The sequence below is a fragment of the Atractosteus spatula genome, assembly GCF_055471065.1.
Source record: "Atractosteus spatula isolate fAtrSpa1 chromosome 16 unlocalized genomic scaffold, fAtrSpa1.hap1 SUPER_16_unloc_1, whole genome shotgun sequence".
Lineage (NCBI taxonomy): Eukaryota > Metazoa > Chordata > Actinopteri > Semionotiformes > Lepisosteidae > Atractosteus > Atractosteus spatula.
In genome coordinates this window covers 1,761,457-1,777,590 of record NW_028296631.1, presented here as the reverse complement: position 1 = coordinate 1,777,590, position 16,134 = coordinate 1,761,457, and the positions used below count along the sequence as shown (strand labels likewise).

Genomic DNA, 16,134 nt, shown 5'->3' with positions numbered 1-16,134 from the left:
AAGGCCTCACACGATCTTTTTACCGACTACATCAAACTGCATCTGAAAGGGAAGCAGGAAGCTTCGGGGTTTCCAGAGTGGTGTACAGATGTCGCGAAACAACAAAGATATATCAGCGAATATTTTGAAAAAGAGGGTGTCCGGCTGGACCCCGGCAACATTAAAAAGAATCCGGCCAAAAGACAGCTTTCAAAAATTGCCTTGAACAGTTTGTGGGGCAAGTATGGGCAAAGAGACAATTTACCACAGACCACCATTGTGAGAAACCCCGATGAATTGTTCAGGTACTTATTTACGCCATATCATGAGGTGTCAGCCTGCGAGTTTATCGATGAAAACACAGCCTGTGTTACATGGAAACACACTAAACACCACTATACGGGCCATTCAAACACTAACATTTTCATCGCTAGCTTTACAACCGCCTACGCCCGCTTGGAGTTATACAATCTGCTAAATGCTTTGCAAGGCCGTTGTCTGTACCACGACACAGATTCCGTTATCTTTGTGAGCCGGGAGGGTGAGTGGAATCCGGAACTGGGCGACTACTTGGGTGAGCTGACCAGCGAAATCGCTGCTGGTCAACACATCACCGAGTTTGTGTCAACAGGACCCAAGTCGTACGGGTACAAACTGTCTGGAGGGAAAGCCTGTTTAAAGGTAAAAGGCATTACGCTCAATGTGAACAATTGTGAAAAAGTTAACTTTGAGAGTCTGCGGGACTTGGTTTTTGACTATGGCGTTAACCCTTATGCAGAGTGCCGGGAATTTAAACACATTTCTATTCAACAGCCGATGATCGTGCGTGTTAAAAAGGATTGGCGCATTGAGACCCGGACCTTAAAGAAAACCCAGAAGGTGGTGTACGACAAGCGGGTGCTGCAAGAAAATTTGACATCGTTGCCCTACGGATATTAACACGATGGATGTCAGGTTAAAACACCCTTTTTCGTGCATTTTGTCCGGACCCTCGAATTGCGGTAAAAGTTATTTTATAAAACAGCTCTTGGAGAGCGGTGATACCGTTATGACTCGTAAACCCGAAAACATAGTCTGATGTTACAGCTGCTGGCAACCTCTATATGACGAGTTGCTTGTGAAATTTCCATACATTCAGTTTATAGAAGGACTACTGACGTCGTTTTCCGACGACCAGCTACTGCCGCCGGGTAGAGTAAATTTGATTATAGTTGATGATTTGATGGAGTCTGCGTGTGAAAATAATGAGATAGAAAAAGCTTTTACCAAATATGTACACCACCGAAACCTCAGCATCATGTATATCGTCCAAAATGTGTTTTGTCAAGGCCGGAAAAGTAGAACCATCGCGTTAAATACAAAGTACATGGTGCTGTTTAAAAACCCTAGAGATAAACTACAGATTACAACCCTGTCCCGGCAGATGTACCCCGGTAAAGCCAAATTTTTTTTGGAAGCGTTCGATGATGCTACTAAAAAAACTTTCGGTTACTTGTTGGTGGATTTAAATGCAGACACACCAGATGACTATCGCTTCCGAACAGGTCTTTTCCCCCCAGATGTACCCACGGCTTATGTATTTAAAAAATCTAAAAGTCGGTGATCTCACAACCACAGACTCAGTCGAAAAAACACGTTCGGGGCGTCGTCATGTCTTCACGCATTCGGAGAAACCTGACTCTCTTAAATTTTCTGGTAAAAGCCGCCCCCAAGCAGTGGAAAGCTATTCTCTGCGGAGCTACAAATGATCTTGTACAGGCCATAGCTGAAATCGCCTTGAATACCTTGAAAGGGAACATACCGTTATCTGCTAAGCAGTTTGGGACCCTGAAGAGAAAGCGTAAGCTTATAAAGACTTTGAGTCGAAAGGGTCTTTCTCTTAAAAGAAAGAGACTCTTGGTGAACCAGTCTGGCGGTTTTATTGGGACCCTGTTGAGTATTGCAGTACCACTGATTACGGGGCTTCTACAACGTCAATAATGGAGCACGCTGAAAAAATGTACCTGGTACCTCAGAAACAGCTCGATCGGCTCCGAGAGCGGTCTGGGTTCGAAAGCGATGTAAGAAAAATAACAGCCCGTCGGTTGGATGATGAAATGCGTGACATTCTACAGAACGCGCATCTGGCCGAATATGAAAAAGTGAAATTGTACAGCCAGGTGTTACAACGGTATTTGACATTAGTACGCCAGGAGACTTCCGAAAAGGGGACTTTAACCGTTGTACTACCGGAAAATGCACCCACCGAACCATCACGCACGTTAGCACAACCGCCGTCATCGAGCGTGGCTGACTTTGGGTATATTTTGGACAGCGTGTCTCAGCGGTTCCGGAGAAATGCCGAGATATTGTTAAAGACCATGGCCCGCAATGAACCATTAATAGCCTGGAATGAAAAAGGGGAATTTGTGTACAAGGGGGCACCCGTTGAGGGCTCTCACATGATTGATCTTGTCAGGGCTCTCACGCAGCAGCAAGCAGTTGCTGTCGGTAAGAAGCCAAAAGGTTGGGATGTGTTCATGGAGGCTATGGCAGAAATCAACGTGCCGGGCACCCTGCTAGCCAACGCTGGTAACCGAGAGCTACTTGAAAAACTCAAGGCTGCCCCGCTGGGGTGTGCAGCATCGGTCAAAACTTTAAAACAACCGGTAGAGTTGTCGACGGTCGACCCAGTCTCTAAGATAACTGCTGAAAGGAGACGCTCGTTAATACCTAGACCCACATGGTTGTCTTTGTAACATTTTTCTCTGGGTATGTGTGTTTGTGTTAAATGACTTGAAATGTATATTAAAAAGCGTGCGCAATATGTTTAAAAATGGTTTGTCTGTAACATGTATTAAAAAAATCTTGAGCGCTATAACAGCGAATGTATAATAAAAATATTGTGTTGATTTTCAATCATGTTTTGTGTTCTTTTTAAATAATAACCACACAGACGTCGAAATGGTTCGATTTCATTTTATTTTAGACGATCGATTAACATTTATGACATGTTTTAAATTGTCGTAAACACCCGCATAATTGAACATTCGTATTTTCAAAGGGCTTGAAAGGGTACAGGGGTCTCCGTCTCACACGTCGTCGGTTTTTCAGAAACATTTCCACCATGCGGTCATTCTGGATTGCATTCGTAGAATAAAGTTCTAAAATGTTTCTAAAAGATAAACCTTTACATCTATGGTATAGAAAAAAGACGCAATGTAGACCGCAGGTCACTGCAAAAGAATCTTGCAATTGTCTGTTGTTGTAAAATATGGAGTTAGCATTTCTGTTTAAGAAATCAATAATGTTCTTGGGAAAGAAAAAGGCTTCGGGTGAAAATCCGTAGGAGTCGAAAAATTCTGCGCCCTCGTCGTCGGGTAAGTAAATAGCCAGCCAGTGTTCACCGGGGCGGTCGTGTGGGTGAGTATTAACTATTAAACACAACGGGCGCCGCGCCAGTCTCTCGCGTGGTAGGGCATCACTGGGGAACACGCCTAGAAAACTGTCTCGGGTGTAGCGGTCTCGGGTTAGAATGTCTTCCAGCTGTTTGGTGTTCATCTTTATGTGCAGGTTGTGTGGCCGCCCGTGCTTTTTAGCTGAAGTCGTAAATGACTTGACGTCTCATATCCAACTCTATCACGTTGTCGAACAGCGCGTACACAACCATGTTAACTGTAGTGGGTAGCGGTAGCGCGTAGCGTATTTCAGCTCTCAGATTACCCGTTTTGATAAGTGAATAATGCCCTGTGCACTCGTCGTCGGGGCTGAGGTTGAAAGCGAACAATGTGTAACCGCGCGCGTACTCCTCGCGGTCCACCAGAAGTGGTTTGTCTTTCAGACGCTTCCCGGCTGTTTCCACCAGATTAAAATATTCACGGACACAATGGCCATTCTGGAAGTCTGGTTGAAGCGGTTTAGTGGGGATTTGTTCACCGTCCGCGTAGAGAGCCAGAAAGTTAACGTTGTAGTGTTTAAAATTGAAGGGGTTTTGGGTAAAACTGCCGCTGAATGCCGCGTTGTCCACAAACCCCAAAATGACCACTTTGGGTAACTGTCCGAGAAAGTTTTCTTGGTTACACACACGGCTTACACACGCGGTCTATGGGGTATTTAGCGTTGGCCTTTCGGCGTGTCCCAGTCTGACCCCGGGTGACACTCTGACTCTTTTCACAAACAAAGATGCAGAGAGTACGCTCAGTTTGTGTTCTCCGGCGTTGTTCATTAAGCAGAAAGCATCTCTGTTTCGCGTGAGTTTTATTTTCAGGTCTACACCATTCAGTAGTAGTTTGTCCTGAAAAAACAGGTCGGCGTGAATGTGACCCAGGAGCTCCAGTTTTCGGCTTTGCGTCGTGTATGATGCTCATTTTCGGAACCCCTGATTGGGACCATCCAAAATTGTGGACTCGTGTTCCCCGGCTGTGTCTTTGTAAAAGAGCCCTGTTGAATACTGCGTCTTCAGCGTCTCTTCACTGTAGTTCAGGACCGACTCTATAAAGGCTCTGTAAGGATAGCAGTTGTTGCTCTGGCTGATCAATCGGTCTCCTACGGTGATGTCAACCTGGCTGAAGATGGCTGCGATGGGGTAGTTCACCAGGCTCACACGGGCTGCCGCATCAATGTCCCGACCGTCTGCTTCCGTTATTTTACAGGTCAAATAGAGCAGGGTGTTGTTTAAATCTAAATAATCTTCTCCGTTGCCTGCGACGTAGAACTCCAGAGGTGCGTTTTCCGTTAGGGCCGTGAGGGGTGGAACTTCTATGTAAAAACTTTTCTCGACGCTTGTTTGGGTAGGTGCTAATTGAAATATGTCCAACTCCGACTTGGCGCATTCTGCAGACCCGCCTTGAACAAAAGCCATGTTTAAAATATGTCTTGTTTCGTGTCTCGTTGATTGCGGTGTGTCACGCTCTTCTTGGTCGACCTGAAGCTTTTATGAGTTGCCTGTCTGCGCTTAGCCGTTCTTTTATCAGGTTTCGGCGGCCCCCGACGGTACGATGATGACGTCTGTCTTTTTCTCTTGACACCCCTGCGGATGTATGCTAGACCCGAACCTTCCTGCCGATGTGCAGCCACCTTAGACATGACCGCGCTTGTAACGTTGCCGACCACGTCTTTGGCGATGTTTTTAGCTGCCGATGCCATGTGCGGCTTAGCTATTTCAAAAGGCACGGCTTTTCTAAATAGCGCTCTGAAAATACCCCCGTTACCAGCGCCGTACTGAACCGGTAGCCCTGAAAATCCTGGTAATCCATAACCAGCCTGTTGTTTGTAGTAGTGCGTATACAAAGAAGGATCCCCGTAGCTCTTGATGACCGTCATCCTTTTAGATGTTTGTCGCTTTCACAGGTCTGAAATGCAGCTTGACGATGACCTTTCCAAAAGCAAATGACACGTGTTCGTTTTGATCCGTCTTTATTTCAATAGTGATGTTGTTAAAATGGTCGATGCTCACCGGCACGTAATGGGGTTTGTCGTACAATACTGTGATGAATTCACCATCCACGCCTCTGAAGGGCACACAACGCAAAAGCGGTGCGTAGACGTCGCCTATTAAGTGGTGTTCTATGATATCGGTGTATATATACATGGTATTAAATCCGCCAGTCATATCGACGGGGTGCGGTGATTTTACACCCGCGACACCCGAATTGAAACCCAACATCCGCGCTAGGCGATTACCCACCTGCATAACAAACCGTTTATCACTAACAATCCTTACCGACCGGCTAATGGGGTTGTATTTAAGACTTACAGCCGTTAACTTGGATTTTTCGGCAGCCCGTTTCATTTCATGCAAGAGCTGCTCGATGTTGCTGTAGTACCCTCTCGGTAAGGTACAGGTCCAGATAGTCTTGAGCTCCTCGCTGATGAACAGAAAAACTTCGTCTTCATCAAAAGTGTTTAGTGTATGCGGATAGTGCAGCTCGACCAGGCCCACTTCCCAGCTCCCGTCCAGGTCAATCGCCTTTGCCAGATGCTCTGTGAAGCACGCGTTAGTGTTCTTTGGAAACATCTTTGAGGATGAATTACTAGCCAGCGTCACATAGAAACCATTGGGGTTCATTTTTCACCACCTCTATATGTCTCGGACCTCAGAAGCCTTCACCCAACTATTGAATTTATCGCTCCAGCCACGCCACTTTACCAAAAGCTGTTTGTTTTCGCCAAAATCGGCTGCTAAAATCGTTTGGATGCGGTAGACGTTCTCAACATCTGGGTTTATCTTCTGTAGCTCTTCGGCATAGAAGGAACCCTTAATGTCGTCGCCTGCGTAGTCCTGCAGTTTGTAATAGGGTCTCAGAGCTGCGGACCGCTCTTTGACAATGAAAATTTCATCTGTGAAGGTCTGTTCATATCCCTTCTCAAACACTCCCTTTATTTTGGACACCCGCATGGGATCACCCACATTAAATGAAAACTTTGACGGTTTTCTCTTAAAGTGCTCGTCATAGACCGTTCTCCACACCTCAAGGGCGTTGTCGGGCGTAACCAAAGCCGGGGTTCGTTTAATAGTCGTGTGGTAACTATGGTTATAAGCGTAAATAAGATCTGAAAGGACGTCGATATAACGAAAGGTGTTTTTGTGTGTCAGGTACCTCCACATTTTTGTTTTAATAGTTCTGTTAAACCTCTCGACCACACTAGCCTTCACATCACTGGCCATAACGAAATGTTCAATATTCTCACGTTTGAGAAAATTTTGGAAGGTCCTGTTAAGAAATTCTTTACCCTCGTCCGTTTGTAGCTTTTTAGGAGCACGCCCCTCTTGCAGTATATTTCGGAAGGCGCCTGTCACGGCCCCACCAGTCTTGGTTTTCAGCGGCACGGCCCAAGCGTATTTAGACAGCATGTCTATACACATTAAGATGTAACAGAAACCGTCGTTGAACTCGCGGTGTTCTCTCATGTCCACCAAGTCGGCCTGCCACTGCCAGTCCATTTCGGACACCAGCATCCTGTTTCTCTTAAAACGTACGCGCGCCGGCTTGTGCAGCGTATAAGCAGCCTGGCCGGACAACCACTCGACCACCCGGTCGCGGCTGGCGCCGCTCACACCCCGGGATCTCGCGGCCCGCACCAGACTCCCCGCGCCGCCATAACTGCCCGATTTCCTAGGGTTATAATAGAGCGCACTCAACCCTGCGGCAGACATGGTCCCCTTCCAAACCAATACACACTTGCACACACCTAAAGCGAGGGATGCGTCGTCTGGGGGCTTTGGGACCCTGAGGCGCCGGGCCGACCGCCCGTGTGGGGAGGCGGGAGTTCCGACCCACACCATTGGCTCCTGAGGGGGCGGGACATGCACACATAACAACACGACATTGGCTGGCAAGTGGGCGGGACAGCCAACCACCGCGGACGACCATTGGCTGGAAAAGGGGGCGTGGTACCTGTCAAAAGTTTGACGAAAGGTGTCGCTTTATACTACTCACCTGGCATTTTCGTAGTTAGAAATTATGGAACGCTCTGTTAAAAGCAAGGGAGTTTTTATGTCCGTTGCAGTTCTTTTGCAACATGAATATAATTATATCGTTATTAATTTTCCTTGAGATACGCGATTCCATATTATATTCCCTTTTAATCAAATTCTAAAAGTATGCTTGTTGACTCCGGTATCGCGTTAGTTAAAGACTTCGATGCTTAAAATGTTTAGGGAGAAATGGAATACTGGTGTGTATGTTTTCTTTAAAGTACCGAGACCAGCCATATACTGTATGTTTAAGTTCCAAAATTAATATCGTTTATGGACTTCACACGCGTTGCAGTATGCTCCTATTCTTTTTATGCTCAGGCACTAAGATCTCCCTTCTGCTTTGTGTAAGGATGGTATCAAAAGCAATCTGCTAAGTGGTGAGAAAGCTGTGCTCAATGTATTTAAGGGACTTAAACGTAAAAGGAGATGCTTCATATTGCTTGACTAATTTTAAAAACTAAGTTATAAATGCAGACGCTCCCTCGGTGCGCTGCTCTGGTGCGCCGGCTCTTACACAGTGCCTGTCTGCCGTAAGCGTTACAATATACATACCGAACACTGCTTGTACCCATCTGTCATGCAAATATAACACCTTGAATTGAATTGAATTGAGGGGAGAGGGGGGGAATACTAAAGCCAATACTGGCTCAATACCCTCAATGGGCTTTGACGTGCTAATGCGTTGGTTTAACGGTCCGGGTGTGGCAGGCTTACAATGTCAACTCGACTCGATTGGAAGACAATGAATGTATTTTAGCCCTAAATGAATTAATAGCAAACATGGTTTACATAAAATACATTTTTCCAAGAAAGTTTATAATAATGCGATCTATAGTTGAAATCTGAGCCTACTTTAAAAATAAAGGAAAAGCATTTTCAGAGAGCAATCATGCTGTGTTTATGTAGAAAAAGCGATTAGGTTTATGAGCAATCTAATTACCTATTCGCTTAAAACGCTATATAAAATAAAGTTTATTTAGAGATGAATGATCAGTGTCGCAGTTTAAATAATGGGAGTCAGGAAACTAACACACAGCGCCACCGGATTTAATAATGCAATAAAAACGCTATAAAATAATGTGACTAGGCACAGAAAAAGTTTACAGCACAGTACAATAATAAATGCTGACCATGACTTTAGAAGCATAAATTACCTTACACTCAATTTAAACACAAGCTGTCTTTCTGTATGAACCTCTAAGCTGGTTCATACAGAAAATGTAGAAATGCATTAGCCTGATTATGATTAAAAAACACATATAATTAAACACGCGTTTGCGATTTAAATCAGAACACGATTTAAATCAATATAAATGTTTATATTGTAACGCATACTGTCCAGCCTCCATTTCTCTATAAAAATTTACTCTGTTGCACACACACACACACAATAGAAGCAGGAACCGCTGTCAGAAGGGAAGATATGTTCAAAATATTGCAAATATCGATCATGTTGCGATATTTTGAAATATAAAAGTCAATTGATTGTCCATAATATCGCTATTGTATTTTTTCGAAGAAATGTTTGTTAAAAGAAAAGTCAAGCACCAGCTGGATTCAAACACACAACCTACCAGTTGGTAGTCACGCACCTAGACCAGTCGGCTACAAGACAGCTCGCATGAACAGGCAGGCGAAACAGCCCTACACAGCCCTGTCGCAGCACACGAATACCATTATTAAATTCTTTAGATACGCGATTCCATATTATATTCCCTTTTAATCAAATTCTAAAAGTATGCTTGTTGACTCCGGTATCACATTAGTTAAAGACTTCGAAGCTTACAATGTTTAGGGAGAAATGGAATACTGGTGTGTATTTTTTTCTTTAAAGTACCAAGACCAGCTATATACTGTATGTTTATGTTCCAAAATTAATATCGTTTATGGCCTTCACACGCGTTACAGTATGCTCCTATTCTTTTTATGCTCAGCTACTAAGATTTCCCTTCAGTGGTAAAATTCAATATCTACAACGGGCACAGTAAAGACGTTTACAGTAAGTCTTTCTATGACAGACCAACGGACCACGAGTGCCCCTGTCGGTCAACCAATCATGTACCGCGGTGCCTCGCGTCATCTTACGTCATGATACGCGACACCGCAGCCAATTACCTGTGGTACGTGTCTGTACCGCTCACTTTGAATGGCTGCATCTGTATTGTGAATAAATCATGATATTGTTAGTAACTGTAGCTAGACGTTCAAATGAGTTTCATGGCCAGATGGACTGTTTCCTCGAGTGGTATAGTATTGCAGTGAGACAGCACGATGCCTGCAAGACTATGTCACGCTAAACGCCACAGATTGTGATTGTCCATTCGTGTCAGTCGTCCTGCAGCTACAGGAAGAGAGACACAAACATGCTGCAATGCTTTCAGGACATTAGGATTTGTTTGTGCAACATCCGAGAAGAGTACTTGTGGCTTCAATGTGAACTGTACGTGCCTGCCCCCTTTCATCTGTAGTGCTTGAATTCCTCCCGGCATGCACCAGGGTAAAGTTCGATAACGATTTTGGCATGCCAGTAGCGTTTTCACGAAACCTCCTAGGGTTACGAGAACACTTGCTTTGTGTATAAAGTACATTGTGACTGTTTTCACAGCCTTCACTTTGTCGTTTTTATGACATTTTTTTGACAACTCACTAATATTCTCTTTCAGTCTTGCTCACATTGTGAACATGTGTATAGAGTGGTCCACCAGGTTCCAGTTAGTGCGTAATTATGCATCATTGAAAAACCGGAGGTTTAAAAAAAGATAATTGGCTCACTGATAGTTTGATGTAGAGAGTGTAAAAAATTTTAATAAGTCATGGTCTTTAAAATGCATTTGGTTTGAAGGCGTTCGGAGTTTCCATTGCGAAGATATGGAGAAAAGAATATTCGTGCGTGGTCAAAAAAATGGCTTAAAAATGACATACAGATGCAACCATTCAAAGTGCGTGGCACAGACACGTACCGCGGGTAATTGGCTACGTCCTTGCAAATTGTGACGCACCATGACGCGCAATACTGTGGTACGTGATTGGTAGACCGACAGGGGCACTCGTGGTGCATTGGTCGGTCGTAGAAAGAACAGTTATTTATGGGGGTGGGTGGGTCTTTCACAGAGGCTCAGGACAAATCCCCCGCCTGAAAGTCTACTGTGTGCATTCAGACAGTCACAGGTCAAGAGCCAGGCAGGAGGACAATGGACAGAAGAGCCAACGAACTAAAAATAAAAGAACGGATATGAAAAAGCCACCATCTTTTTCTTTTTGACATTTTCCGACTTTCATGCAAGCCAGGACAAAGTTGCTCGTAGCTACTTGTGGATTCAAATACTCTATCGAGTGCTTTGATGAGTTTTTGCAATTTGATTGTCGTCCTGTCAGCCTGTTTCTGTTTTTTTTTCAATCTAGTGATGGAAAGCATGAGGGAAATGATGGAGCAATCAATAACCGCTCCGGAAAAATGGCCGAAAGAAATGGCCCGTCACTAAGGACATTTGTGAAGCAGAGGAGTGACATCACCACAAAGGCGACATATTCTGCTGATCGTTTTGGTGAATAATGATTGAGACGCGTTAAGAGAAAGGTAGCTGCGTCAGCATGCGTAGGCTGCAAAGGATCAAGCAAAGGTTTACTCCATGCTGAGAAGAGACGAAAAGAAGCACAACATCTCAGCTGTGGAGCCTGCTGCGCCACCTTCTTTAGCAGTGACGATGTTTACATTGGAAACACTAAGACATGCATCCCCAGGTGGGCTTGAACCACCAACCTTTCAGTTAACAGCCAAACACGCTAACCGATTGCACCACAGAGACTGATGGCCTTTTGCACTCTCTACATTTGCAGGTTTATGGTGAAGGAAAACAATCACTTGCGCTTCTTGCAGCCGGCAATATTTTTCCACTGACAACCAAGAAATGGATTTCATCTTTCAGAAGCTGTATGGATTTCTTCAAAAACAAGTTCTTCCAGAAAGGAAATGAATTCTTGCATTAAACTGAACCAAGCTGTGCATGTTTGTCTGAAATGATACATTCGGCACAACAAGACACAGAGAGAGGCACCGCTGGTATCCAGACCCAGGATCGCCTGCTTACCAGACAGGCACTTTAAGCCACTAGGAAACAGCGCCAGCGGAGCACCGCGCTTTTACAGACACTTGGACACATCTGCGTTCGGTGTGCACTTAACCTGCTCTCTGAGCCCCTTGCCTCCGTCCCATTTAATAGCAGAACTGACGCCAAGAGAAATGATGAGAAATGGCATTTATCTGGCACTTTTCATGTCCAAGGAGCTCAATGCCCTTGACACCTCCCCAAGGCGACAGAGCTGTGCATTCTTTGGCGACACCGTTTTTTCTTTTGTTTTATTTCTATACTTATTGATGGAAAAAAAACGATATGTCATGTACTGTAAGGGAAATGTCTCTTTTCATGGGGAAAGCTAGCACCAGCAAATGTTGTGTTTAGTAGAAGTGATTGAACATGACACGTGACCTAATTTACCGGAGCAAAAGCTCACCCAGCAAGCCCTGCTTTACTTCTACAGGAGAGAAGTAGAGTCTGCAAGATGTTCAGCTGGGTAGCTACGTTAGCATGCCTCGGCTGTGTAGTGTGCTCTCTGAAGGCACCAGTTCTGTAGGGTTTGGGCATTTACGGGGACAATTATTAATTGTAGCCGTAAATCACAAAATGATTCTTTTAATGGCTTTAGAATCCAACCATGCAATATAACTCAAACAACGCACACACACAGGTACTAATACACGAGGATACATTTATTAATACATAGAATATGCATATAAACCTAACAGATCTTATCGAGAGGGTTATCAGAATACAAAAGGTATATATTCAATCAGTTACGAAGAGTTACATATATCAAGAGGACATACGTTCAGTACATCATTCATTTAGACCGTTTCGTAAATGAACTTGGTTATAACTTCTACATTGGATACTCAAAACAAGTACATAACTCTTAGGAATTAAATTGATATCAACTGGTTGGGATAACAATTGAATTCTCGAGTTGTAATGCATTGAAGTTGAATACTCATCCAATCTCTGGGGATTCAGATCTCCTGCGGGCTCTCTGGCTCTGTGCCAGGCTGTGCTGTGCGACTTGCGACAGTGCGCTGCTGACGCTCACTGACCGGCTAGTTAGTGTTGGCTTTAACTAGCAAAGTTTGTGCACAAGAGAAAAGATGACTGTGGGTCCCAGCAAGTCAGGAAGAGGACCGGTTCGTTCCTAATGAAGCGCTAGTTCTGAATAGTGATTCAGCTGTCCACAGTTCCGACCTGTTCACGAGGCTTGCTGCTGATGCTAACCTCGGGTGGATCCTCTGGTTACTCTCTGGCAACCTCCGCTCTAGACTCTTAGAACAAAGCAAAGTTCTGGCACTCGGACACACTGGCCGTTCCGTGGTTGTCTGGGCTGAGTCTCAGGATGGTCAGGAGGCGCGCTGCGAGAATGTCCTGCCCTTGGGAGCCTTCTGCTCCTGGGCTGTCCTGCCCTGAAATTCTCCTTTGAATTCCCTTTAGAATAGTCCACAGAATTCTCACAGGCCCTCTGTGTTGCCTGTTTTTACCTGGAGGAACTTCTGCTCATTCATTGGCTGAAAGTTCCATGGGCATCAGAGTCCCACGTGGGTTACTCGGCCCTACCAGTCCCTGATTGGTTGATCAAGGTGAGATATGAGTCACTTACTCCTGACACCTAGGAATGCAGTCCAGATGTCCATCTGGCACTCCCTAGACAGATAGGCGCCAATGGATGACCATTGATCATGATAGCCAGGCTTAGCTAAGTGCATCCCCCTTTAGGAGCTGTCCCTTATCAAAAGAAAACATCTTTAAATCAGCCTGCATGAATAGCTTCTCTGTGGCTGCACCACAGAGATGAACAGAGAGATGGGGCCTCATTTGGGAAAGCACCGCAACACTTAATTCTGTCTTATTAACAAGCATTGCCGGTACAGCTGCAAAGGAACAAGTAATAGGTTTATTGCATGCTGAAAAGAGAAGAAAGGAAACACAATGTTTCGGCCGTGAGGTCTTCTCACACCTGAAGAAGCCTCACACCTGTAAAAGGCTCCATGGTTTTCTTTCTTCTCTTTTAAACATGGAATACACCTGTCTGCAAGATGTGACAATTTCACGGTGTTTTGGAAGAAAACGTTTTTTCTTTGAATTCAAAATCAGTCAGAATTTCAGCACGACACATCAACACTTTTTCTGTTTTAAGGAGATGATATTTTAAACCTGATAAAAATAGTAGGAAACACAAGTTTCATGCTTTGAAAATTTAGATGGGGAAGTGTACTACTAGCAGCAGTGTAGAGCTCTCTGTGGTGGAGTGCAAGTGCATGTCACGTGGGCCAGTGGCGTAATGGATAACGCGTCTGACTTCGGATCAGAAGATTGTAGGTTCGAGTCCTGCCTGGCTCGTGAGGCTTTTAAACCTCTCAGGTTCCTCGATAACAGGTTGCCTTCATGTAAATGAACTAGAGAAAAACGTTTGCCACAACCAGTAAATTAGCACGCAAGTGCGCGCTAGTTAGCACAGTACTGTATGGAGATCAGCTCCGAGCTCAATTGCAATGAAAAAACATGCAGAACAGAACTGGAGAGCAGCTGAGTTTGTGCTCAGTAGGGTGGGGAGGACTCAACATTGCTATTGTTCTAATTAGCATGAACTGCAGGGGATCTGAATCAGAACATGTCAGTTAGTTTGATCATTGCGTCAATATGTAGGCCACGTTAATACAGAATTATTACTTTGTCTGTCTCTTCTTTGTATATAGCTGAATGTCCCTGACAATTTCATGTTAGTTTTTAAGAACGACATTGGTGCTAATATATACATATATAGCATATAAGGAACGCGTAAAAGTTTAGTCCATGCTGAAAAGATAAGAAAACCACCACAACGTTTCATCTTGGAATAACTCTTTACTTGTTGTTTTGCAGCCTACCCATTCTGACCTAACTCATCCCTTGAAATTCCCTAACAGATAAGGGTACGTAACTGCTCATGCGATGCTCAGTTGCAATTTGTCACAAAACAAACAAGAACAGCAGCTGAGGGTTTGAGTTTGAACATGCACTGTATTAAAGCAGCTTTTATTTCCATTGATAAATGCTAGATATTCCTACAGAGATTGTTCAGGTGAGTAAGCGATTCCTGTTTCTGTTTCATATATATACAGTATATATATATGTGTTACATGTGTCTCTGCAATAGTATAAATGTGTTATACACTATCAGGGGCTGCTTTTTTGTGCACCTCATCTACAACAAGGGTTTTTTTTTTCATTTATGTTTGTGGACCTTCACCATTTGAGGTAGTGAGTTAGATAAGAAAGTTACAGGTATGGTGAGCAATGACTGACAAAGGCGCGTACTGCATATTCCTTACAGAAGAGTAAGCAATTTGTTCTAAAAAACACCAGCTAAAGTCCAACAGCGTTAGCAATCTTATTACTTAAACACAATTAACATCAATAAACTGTAAGGTGCTGGTACATGGGAGTGGATTTGATCTTCTATTAAACAAAAATACAATTACAGCTCTAAAAAGGTCAACCTAGACTTCTGTAACAGATCTGTTCAGGTCATCGCTGTTCCTCTGACCTTGTGAGTGTTTGGAATTTTAAAACTGTATTTTGCTTGCTTTTCATGTGGTCTGTGTAAAAGTCACTGTGGCGTATGCGGTCCTATACAGCCTTGCTATAGACGTGACGAGCCTCCGCTATGTTGCAATGGAGAACGGGTTCAGTACAGAGCTGCTGGAAAGCTGGTTGCAGAAAAAGCATCGTTATCTGCGTCCAGCCGCAAAGCGTCACTCGTGGGTGCTGAAGAATCGATTTCCAAGGAAGCGGGTCCAGGCTATTTAGAGTGTTAAAGGCCCCAGTGAAAACAAAACAGCGCTGGTCCTTTTTCACACACGCACACAACCAAATGCAAAGAACACCGTAGTCAGCAGGATTTGAACCTGCGCGGGTAGACCCTAACGAATTTCAAGTCCATCACCTTAACCACGCGGCCACGACTACAGCAAGTGCTGCGCCCGCTGCCTTCTTGCTACAATCGAACAGGGAGTGGGAGTTTTTCAAGTTCGCTCTCCGTTTAAGAAACCTTTTACGCCATACGTGCAAGCAGACACACACACCTCAGAGTACTTAAGGGTGGCTTCAAGTTGGAATGATAAAGTCTCCCCGTTCGGACATGAAAATAGAACTTTCTTAGACAGAAAGAAATCAACAATGGAGATATGTGGACGACGATTTCAGTCACTGCACTTTGAATAGCATTTTTACTCGAGTTACAGGAGATGCACGAATGGCCCTTGACCTACGCTCTTACGAATGCCTTGAACATTCAAACAAAACAGCCCTCAAGTCCTGCGGTTTAAAATAATGCTGTTACGTGTCGAGGCAGTATTTGACTCCGTCCTACCATTGAGACACGGGGCGTATATGGAAACGAACACACGCTACGGATCGTCTCTAATCAGTCCCTACAGTTGGAAGGCTCCTTGAAGCATGCACCCCCATCATTCATCTTTGCGCATCTGTGAAAGGTATACTCTTGAGCAATGTTTGAGCCAGCTCTAAGGCAACTAGTGCTATTGGACAGACACCTCTGGAAGATCCTAAGAGTCTCTTAACACCACTTCCAGCAGCAAGCATTGACATTTTCCG

General features: G+C 44.4%; 2 non-coding genes across 2 annotated transcripts; one reads left to right on the top strand and one right to left on the bottom strand.

Moving 5' to 3' along the window:
* The first annotated feature begins 13,805 nt into the window (after positions 1-13,805).
* trnar-ucg (transfer RNA arginine (anticodon UCG)) lies at positions 13,806-13,878 on the top strand. Its single transcript has one exon. It is a non-coding gene; the product is annotated as a tRNA-Arg (tRNA).
* Positions 13,879-15,404: 1,526 nt separating this feature from the next.
* trnas-uga (transfer RNA serine (anticodon UGA)) lies at positions 15,405-15,486 on the bottom strand. The gene has a single exon. It is a non-coding gene; the product is annotated as a tRNA-Ser (tRNA).
* Positions 15,487-16,134: the final 648 nt, after the last annotated feature.